This window comes from Podarcis cretensis, assembly GCF_951804945.1.
Source record: "Podarcis cretensis genome assembly, chromosome: 13".
Lineage (NCBI taxonomy): Eukaryota > Metazoa > Chordata > Lepidosauria > Squamata > Lacertidae > Podarcis > Podarcis cretensis.
The window spans coordinates 57587415-57595469 of NC_137182.1; positions in this window are offsets into that span (position 1 = coordinate 57587415).

Below are 8055 nucleotides of genomic sequence, written 5' to 3' on the forward strand. Positions count from 1 at the left end.
GGGTCTATGTGGGAAAAGGGCATGGAACTCGTCTTTTAAAAGAGGTTCGTCTAAAGCGTAGTCCGGCACCCACCCACTGGCACTGACTGGTGCACCCTCTCTGACTAGAAAGTATTCTATTCCCTCTTCCCCCCATCTCGAGTCCAGGATCTCTGTGACCTCGTTGAGTGGTTCGACCCTAGGCGATCCCTCCCTCCTAGGTGACTCTGTGCGTGGCTGCGGTACTGTTTCAGACTCCTGAAACCTGTGCGGGGCCTTGTAGGGAGTGAGCACCGACCTATGAAAAACCGGGTGGACTCTGGAACCTTCGGGGAGGGCCAGTCGAAAAGCCACGGGGTTGATCTTAGCCTCCACCTGGTATGGTCCTAGCTGCCTGTGCCCTAGCTTCTTCTTGGCCAACGACTTGGTTGGCATCGCCTGGGCCGCTAACCACACCCAGTCCCCCACCTGGATGTCCTCTCCCACTCTTCTGCCTTTGTCTGCCTGCACCTTATATGCTTGTTTGGCTAGCTCCAAATGTCTCCGCAGCTCCTCGTGCACCTCTTGTAGTTCTGCAGCGAACTGGTCGGCCTCTTGCGGCTCCCCCTCTCTTGGTGCTACGAACCCCGGGAAGGTCCTGGGATGACGTCCATTGTTCGCGAAGAACGGCGTCACCCCCGTCGACGCATGCTTCGTGTTGTTGTAGGCAAACTCCGCCATCGGTAGGTAGTCCACCCAAGCTGTGGGTCGCTGATTTGCATAACATCTCAGGTACTGCTGCATGATCGCGTTGACCCTCTCGGCCTGGCCGTTGGTTTGTGGATGTCTTGCCGACGCTAGGTTGATCTTGACGCGCAGGATACCTAGGAGCTTCTGCCAAAAATTGGAAATAAACTGGCGCCCCCTGTCGGACAGGATGGCCCGCGGCAGCCCATGCGCCCGGAACACGTGGTCGATGAAGAGCTTGGCGGTCTGTTCCGCCGTCGCCACCTTCGCGCAGGGAATGAAGTGCGCCATCTTGGTGAACAAGTCCACCACCACCAGTACCGCCGTCTTGCCTCTGGAACTGGGCAGGTCAGTGACGAAGTCCAGCGCCACCCTCTCCCACGGTTGCTGTGGTGTTTCCAGTGGTTCCAACAAGCCCGCCGGCTTCTGGTGTACTGGCTTGGACCTCTGACAAGTGTCACATCTGGCGACGTACTCCGCTACTTCTCCTCGCATCTGGGGCCACCAAAAGTCCCTGGCCACCAGTTCTATTGTCTTCTCCCTGCCGAAATGGCCCGCACTGGGAGCGTCGTGCAACTGCTGCAGAACCTTTGCTCGGAGCTCGTCGCTCGGCACGTAGAGGGCACCCTTGTGAGTTAACAGTCCGTCGCGTAACTGGAACTCATCGTCTCTCAGCGAACCCCTACGCAGCTCCTCTATTTTGGATTGTGCAAACTGATCTACCTGCAACGCGCGTCGCACTGCGTCCAGGTCGACAGCGATGGCAGCGCACGCCCACGCCTGCGGTGCAAAAATGTGCCTGGCTGCTATTGGCGCCGCTTCCTCAAGATATTGCGGTTTCCTGGAGAGCGCATCGGCTATAACGTTGGAGTCCCCTGGGACGTACTCTATCCTGAAGTCGAAATCCGCGAAGAACTCTGCCCAGCGCATGTGTCTTTGGCTCTGGAGTTTCGCCGTGCGCCAATACTCTAAATTCTTGTGATCCGTGCGGACCTGCACTGTGTGCTTGGCTCCAATGAGGAAATGTCGCCACGCTTTGAACGCTGCGTGAATGGCTAACAGCTCCCTGTCCCATATGGTGTAGTTTTGCTCCGCTTTGCTGAGCTTTCTGGAGTAAAAGGCACCGGGTCTCCAGTTTCCATGTGGATCTTCTTGCAGGAGTACGGCTCCAACCGCTCTGTCTGACGCGTCGGTCTCTACTCGTATGGGCTTGCCTGGATTCACGTGCAGCAGCTGCTCCTCGGAGGCGAAAAGGCTTTTAAGCTTCTGAAAAGAGCGCTCCGCCTGTTCCGTCCACACGAACCTCTTTTTCTTGGAACTGAGAGTGTCCGTGATCGCTGCCGTCTCCTTTGCAAAACCTCTGATGAATTTGCGGTAGAAGTTGGCGAAGCCGATGAATCTTTGGACTTCCTTCCGATTGCGAGGGCTCTTCCAGTCCAACACCGCGCGGACCTTGGCGCTGTCCATGGCCAGCCCCTTGTCGGACAGCTTGTAGCCTAGGAAATCCACGTCCGTCACATCAAACTGGCACTTCTCTAACTTGGCGTAGAGCTTGTTCTCCCGTAGTCTCTGCAGGACTTCCTTTACGTCCTTCTCATGGGCCTCCTCCGTTTCCGAAAAGATCAGGATGTCGTCGAGGAAACACACGCATTTCTTGTAGAGAAGTCCCGCTAGCACGTGATGCATAAATGCTTGAAAGACGTGAGATCCATTTTGGAGACCAAATGGCATCACTCTGTATTCGTACGTGCCCAGAGGCGTGAACATGGCCGTCTTCCACTCATCGCCCTCCCGGATGCGTATGAGGTTATACGCTCCACGCAGATCCAATTTGGTGAAGATCTTCCCCTTCCTTACGGTTGCCAGGAGATCATCTATCTTGGGCATGGGGAAGGCCTTGGGTTTGGTCTTACTGTTTATGAATCGATAGTCCACAATGAGTCTTTTTTGGGGCGTGTCCTTTTTCTTTACAAAGAAAACAGGACTGCCCCCCACCGCTTTCGATTCTCGGATGAATCCGCGCTTCAAATTGTGCTCTATGAACTCCCTGAGTTCTTGCATCTCGTCCTCGGACATGGAATACAGCTTTGCAGTCGGCAACTGCGCCCCTGGCACTAGGTCGATGGCACAATCATAAGGCCTGTGGGGCGGCAACTGGTCAGCTTCCTTCTCGCAGAAGACCTCCAGGAACCCCTCGTACTTGCGGGGTACTGCCTGCACCATGCCAAGTTGCAACTGCTGCTCAGCTCCCTCCTCCTGGCTGGACTGGATGCAATGTTGAGCACAGTACGATGAGCAAAAGGTGATCTGCCGTTGGTACCACGCTACAGCAGGACTGTGTCTCTCCAGCCAACTCATGCCTAATACTATAGGCGTGTCTGAAAGGCGGGTGACATTGAAGCTGATGACTTCTCGATGATTTCCAATCCTCATCACCATGGGAGGCGTCTGTTGCACAACTTGTCCTCCTAGCAATTTCCTGCCATCCACCGTGACTACGTTCAGAGGTGTTGTCGCTGGCAGAAGCGCTATGCGATGCTGCTTGACAAAGTGCGTCCCCACAAAATCTGCGTTGCTCCCAGAATCAATCGTGATGGGGACTTCCAGGGTGGTTCCATTCGGCAACTGAAGTGTTGCAGTGAGCTGCACCGCTGGCTTGGGTGGTAAAGGGTCTGTGCGTTGCAAAAGCGCTGGGGACTGCTCTACAGATTCGCCTGGCTGAGCCCCAGCAGCTCTGCTTCCAGCCAGGCACTGTCGTTTCCCTGAGGTTGCTCTGCTTGCATCATTTCTGCTGCAACAGTTGCTAAAGCTGCAGTGTGTTTCTGCAGCCTCTGGGGACACTCTTTCGCCATGTGCTGTGCACTGTCGCAAATGTAACACTTCCTGGTCCCTCTAGGAGGCTGTGCCTTTACTGCACCGGAAGCTGGGGCTCTGGCTGTTGCTTGAGCCTTAGCACCACCAAGTTCCATGGGCTCCTCCCCCTGCCTTCCCAGTGGCGAAGGATGTGACTGACTGAACTCCCTGGGGATGAAAGAAGACGTCCTCGCTGGTGGACGCACCTGACGTTCTTCCTCAGTGTGCCAAGGACGTCCCTCGTGCCTTATCCCAATCGCCAAAGCCCTCTGCACAAGCTCCTCCAGGGTCTGGGGTCTGTCTCCCCTGGCAAGTTCATCCTTAATGGGACCGCTGAGCCCCTCCCAGAACAAATCCCTCACAGGTGCACAATCCTTCTCCCAGCTTAGCGCAGTCAGTAAAGCAAAAAATCTGGAATGGTACTGACGCACAGTGGCTTTGCCTTGCCGCAATCCAAAAATTTCCCTGCGTGCAAGATCCACATCTACAGTTGACTGGAAGCAGGCATCCATTGCTTTAACGAATTCATCTGCATCGCGGCGGGCAGGGCCATCTTCACGCCACAAATTGCGCAACCAGTCTCTGGCCGGCCCATGCAAGTGAGAAACAATAAACCCCACTTTCTCCTCCTCATCTTTAAAGTCATGACGAAGCAAGTGCAATGCATACAAAACGTCTGCTCTGAAACTGGGGTAGTGCTTCAGGTTCCCATCGAAGTGGGTGACTAGGCTGCCCCCCCGCCGTCCAAGTCCGATCCCTTCTGATCTGGACCCTGGGAACCCTTCCCTGCTTGCACGTTCCCACCTGGTTTGCAGGTCCTGGCAGCGCTTCTCCATTTCGTCATGCTTCTTCTGAGACGCAAGGACTGCAGCAGTGAGTTCGGAAACTGTAGTTCGCAGAGCTGTCAACTGCTCCTCCGCACTCATGGCTGTCACCGTTCGTGAGCTTTGCAAAAAAAAATTTTTGCGTTCTTTGGAGGGGACTTACTGTCAGAGCCACCCTGGGTCCCAGCTCACAAGAGACCAAAGTCCAGTCCAAGTTATATACAAAAGGTTTTATTGAAGATCATTGTCGTCATTACATCCAAACTCCGTAGCTCCACATCTGTTACCCTTAGATGTTAGAAGTCCCCTCTGAGTCCGTCCCTCCCCTGCACCAATTTAAGAGGCTTGTGCTGCTCCACCTTTTCCTCTCCTTCCTTTTCCGCAGGGTCTTCCTGCCCCCCTGTGTTCCCTCTTTCCGGGACTCCCCAGAGGCTGAGTCTTCTCCTGCCTGCTGCCCCCTCCTTCGTGCTTTAGCACCAGGCTCCTCCCCAGAGCTCTCCCCACTTCCGCGCGCCTCCACATTTGAACTTGGCGCGCGTACGTTGCTCCTCACCTTCCTTTCAACAGCCACACTGCTCCCGGTACTGCTTTCCGCCCCTTCCGGCAGGACGTCTTGCCCCGATCTCCTTCCCCCCTCTGCTCCTTGTTCTGTTCCTCCCGACACACTGGTAACTCCACCCTCTTCACTCCGTTCCGGTGGAGAAGCAGGTCTCGATCTCCAACTCCCACTGGCGGTTCCCCCTACGTTCCCCTGCTCCTGACTGCTTCCCCCTTGGGCTCCCCTTGGCTTGACCAGGGAGGCTCCCTTTTGGGAATCCTCCGATTCACTGGACGGACTCATGGACCATCTCGGGTCATTGTCGTCCTCTTCCTCGTCAGGCTGGAATCCTTCTCCCTCACTCTCGGTCTCCTCCCTCCTCTGCGCCTCTCTCCCTGAACCCCTGACAGTTAGGGTTAGGGTTGGGTTGGGTTAGGGTTGGGTTAGGGTTAGGGTTAGGGTTAGGGTTAGGGTTAGGGTTAGGGTTAGGGTTAGGGTTAGGGTTAGGGTTAGGGTTAGGGTTAGGGTTAGGGTTAGGGTTAGGGTTAGGGTTAGGGTTAGGGTTAGGGTTAGGGGTTAGGGTTAGGGGTTAGGGTTAGGGGTTAGGGTTAGGGTTAGGGTTAGGGTTAGGGTTAGGGTTAGGGTTAGGGTTAGGGTTAGGGTTAGGGTTAGGGTTAGGGTTAGGGTTAGGGTTAGGGTTTAGGGTTAGGGTTTAGGGTTAGGGTTAGGGTTAGGGTTAGGGTTAGGGTTAGGGTTAGGGTTAGGGTTAGGGTTAGGGTTAGGGTTAGGGTTAGGGTTAGGGTTAGGGTTAGGGTTAGGGTTAGGGTTAGGGTTAGGGTTAGGGTTAGGGTTAGTGTCAGAGCCACCCTGGGTCCCAGCTCACAAGAGACCAAAGTCCAGTCCAAGTTATATACAAAAGGTTTTATTGAAGATCATTGTCGTCATTACATCCAAACTCCGTGGCTCCACATCTGTTACCCTTAGATGTTAGAAGTCCCCTCTGAGTCCGTCCCTCCCCTGCACCAATTTAAGAGGCTTGTGCTGCTCCACCTTTTCCTCTCCTTCCTTTTCCGCAGGGTCTTCCTGCCCCCCTGTGTTCCCTCTTTCCGGGACTCCCCAGAGGCTGAGTCTTCTCCTGCCTGCTGCCCCCTCCTTCGTGCTTTAGCACCAGGCTCCTCCCCAGAGCTCTCCCCACTTCCGCGCGCCTCCACATTTGAACTTGGCGCGCGTACGTTGCTCCTCACCTTCCTTTCAACAGCCACACTGCTCCCGGTACTGCTTTCCGCCCCTTCCGGCAGGACGTCTTGCCCCGATCTCCTTCCCCCCTCTGCTCCTTGTTCTGTTCCTCCCGACACACTGGTAACTCCACCCTCTTCACTCCGTTCCGGTGGAGAAGCAGGTCTCGATCTCCAACTCCCACTGGCGGTTCCCCCTACGTTCCCCTGCTCCTGACTGCTTCCCCCTTGGGCTCCCCTTGGCTTGACCAGGGAGGCTCCCTTTTGGGAATCCTCCGATTCACTGGACGGACTCATGGACCATCTCGGGTCATTGTCGTCCTCTTCCTCGTCAGGCTGGAATCCTTCTCCCTCACTCTCGGTCTCCTCCCTCCTCTGCGCCTCTCTCCCTGAACCCCTGACATCCATCCCCCCCTCGAAGCCCCCCCTTCCCCCCTCCCCCTCATCGGGTGCGGGTTGTGGGAACTGCAGCTCCTCGGAGGTAGATGCAGGATACAGTTCGGCTACGTCCATGACCTCTGCTGGCAGCTCGGTGTACGTGTGTTCGAATTCGGGTTCTTCACCCAAAATGTTCGCAGTTCCCTCTTCCATTGCTACTTCGTCTGGTGCTGCCGGCCAAGGCCCCTTCAGCCATTTCTTGCGCCAGGCTTCCTCTGGTTGCTCATCCCACCAATAAGAGGGCTCTGTGTCCACCCCCGAACACGATCCCCTGGGCGAGTCTGAGTTCGGCGTTCTTTCCTCGGCTGAAGAAAAGCCGTGGAAAGTGCTGCCTGAACATGTGGGGGTAAAGAGCCAGTCATCGAAGTACTCGGCTGGCATGGGTCTATGTGGGAAAAGGGCATGGAACTCGTCCTTTAAAAGAGGTTCGTCTAAAGCGTAGTCCGGCACCCACCCACTGGCACTGACTGGTGCACCCTCTCTGACTAGAAAGTATTCTATTCCCTCTTCCCCCCATCTCGAGTCCAGGATCTCTGTGACCTCGTTGAGTGGTTCGACCCTAGGCGATCCCTCCCTCCTAGGTGACTCTGTGCGTGACTGCGGTACTGTTTCAGACTCCTGAAACCTGTGCGGGGCCTTGTAGGGAGTGAGCACCGACCTATGAAAAACCGGGTGGACTCTGGAACCTTCGGGGAGGGCCAGTCGAAAAGCCACGGGGTTGATCTTAGCCTCCACCTGGTATGGTCCTAGCTGCCTGTGCCCTAGCTTCTTCTTGGCCAACGACTTGGTTGGCATCGCCTGGGCCGCTAACCACACCCAGTCCCCCACCTGGATGTCCTCTCCCACTCTTCTGCCTTTGTCTGCCTGCACCTTATATGCTTGTTTGGCTAGCTCCAAATGTCTCCGCAGCTCCTCGTGCACCTCTTGTAGTTCTGCAGCGAACTGGTCGGCCTCTTGCGGCTCCCCCTCTCTTGGTGCTACGAACCCCGGGAAGGTCCTGGGATGACGTCCATTGTTCGCGAAGAACGGCGTCACCCCCGTCGACGCATGCTTCGTGTTGTTGTAGGCAAACTCCGCCATCGGTAGGTAGTCCACCCAAGCTGTGGGTCGCTGATTTGCATAACATCTCAGGTACTGCTGCATGATCGCGTTGACCCTCTCGGCCTGGCCGTTGGTTTGTGGATGTCTTGCCGACGCTAGGTTGATCTTGACGCGCAGGATACCTAGGAGCTTCTGCCAAAAATTGGAAATAAACTGGCGCCCCCTGTCGGACAGGATGGCCCGCGGCAGCCCATGCGCCCGGAACACGTGGTCGATGAAGAGCTTGGCGGTCTGTTCCGCCGTCGCCACCTTCGCGCAGGGAATGAAGTGCGCCATCTTGGTGAACAAGTCCACCACCACCAGTACCGCCGTCTTGCCTCTGGAACTGGGCAGGTCAGTGACGAAGTCCAGCGCCACCCTC